Raw genomic sequence first — 1,699 nt, 5'->3', positions numbered from 1 at the left:
TAATATACATATAGAGAGAGGGATCGTCAAATGCAACCCTCCACATTGTTGCAACCAATCATAGATGGACCTARAGGGGTGGTTAGGTGGCACGTGCCACCGTATTGTTCCTCCGTGGTAAGGTAAAAAAAGTTAGGTTCGTGAAATGTGCAACCGTTTTATTTTATAAGGTGCAACCGTTTTATATGTTGCCACTGTATCCAAAAATTATTGGGTCCGTCCCTACAACCGATGCAACCTCATTTAAACCACACATTCATTTTATCAATGACTTCGAGATGTATTGGTAGCATTTTTAAAATTAATATGAAATTCAAAGGACACGTTAGGAATATAATCAAATAAAGGAGGCGTTCTAGACGTTCCAATGAAATTAAAATTCTTTAAAAAAGAAAATTAAAAAAACCAATAAATCATTTAAAATATTACGTTTTTGAGATAGAAACTAAAAAAATAATACTAATAATAAAAACAACTCAAGAAAAATAAATCATATAAATAATAAAAACAGTTTGGATATATCTTAAATGAAAATCATTTACAAAAATGTAAAAAACATTAATTGATATCAATGCGAAAACTATTTCCTAAATTGTAGAGATATATTAAGAATTTATTTTCTAATTAAAAAAAATAAATACCAAGACAATATTGCCCTTTTGATTAAAAATTAAAAAATATACATATAAAATCTCTCTCTAATATGTGAAAGATAAACGACTTTGATGGCTGCATTGGCTGTAACCYACTAACCTTTATAATGGTTGCATTCAATTATTGTTTTATATACATAGACCTCATGTCGACTTGTTTTCAAGAGACCTGTTAGATCACATTTTACATTTAAAACTTGACAGCAAAACATTGTGAAGGGAAAAAAAATCTAAATCTTTACAACAAAAAACTGTGAAATAATATTTTAAATTCCATAATTTAATGAAAAATTTCATGTGAAAATTATTTTTAAATCAGTTCTCACTATAACCTTCTTATGGTTCTCAATTTGATTCGATATATATATATATATATATATATATACACACACATATAAGCATCAATGATAAAAGATCGTGTGAGAATAAGAGTTATAGTAAGAAGTTTAAGAAAGGGATATGGATCTTTGATCATTTCAATCTCACCTCCACCCTATAAATTGAGTTTTTCACGGGATTTGATCTGATGCATATCATTTCTTACCTTTTTCATTGTGATTTTCATTCTCAGCAGAATTCGTATCGACCTTTGAACTACTATTATCATATTCATCGATATAGTTTTATTTTAAGTATATATAATATTTATATACACCGAATATTCAGCATAATTCTTCTGCCAACCTTTTCCATCATTTTTACTAAATAAAATAAACAATAATTTCTTTATTTAAAAAATAATAATAACATCTATTCCGACGAAAGTTCGTTACAGTTAACTTCATCTATTTGTTCCTTCAATTTTGATGTATTTAAGAAAAAAATAATATTAAAAATAGGCTGCTCTAGTAGGAGGTTGATTATTTAAGATACATTTAAAATTAGATAGTGTATGTATATATATCTATACTATATTATAATGCATTTGGCTAAAACTTTTAAAAACTCTTAAACTCTTAAATCCGCCCATCCCTAAACGATTTCATCCCTATCCGATTTCATCCCATAACTGAATTCGGTGTAACTAACTGCAGATAAACACAATC

The sequence above is a fragment of the Cynara cardunculus genome, unplaced genomic scaffold, assembly GCF_001531365.2.
Source record: "Cynara cardunculus var. scolymus isolate 2C unplaced genomic scaffold, CcrdV1 Un_Scaffold_7332, whole genome shotgun sequence".
Classification (NCBI taxonomy): domain Eukaryota; kingdom Viridiplantae; phylum Streptophyta; class Magnoliopsida; order Asterales; family Asteraceae; genus Cynara; species Cynara cardunculus.
The sequence above is the reverse complement of the archived record's forward strand: the minus strand, read 5'-3'. Positions refer to the sequence as shown.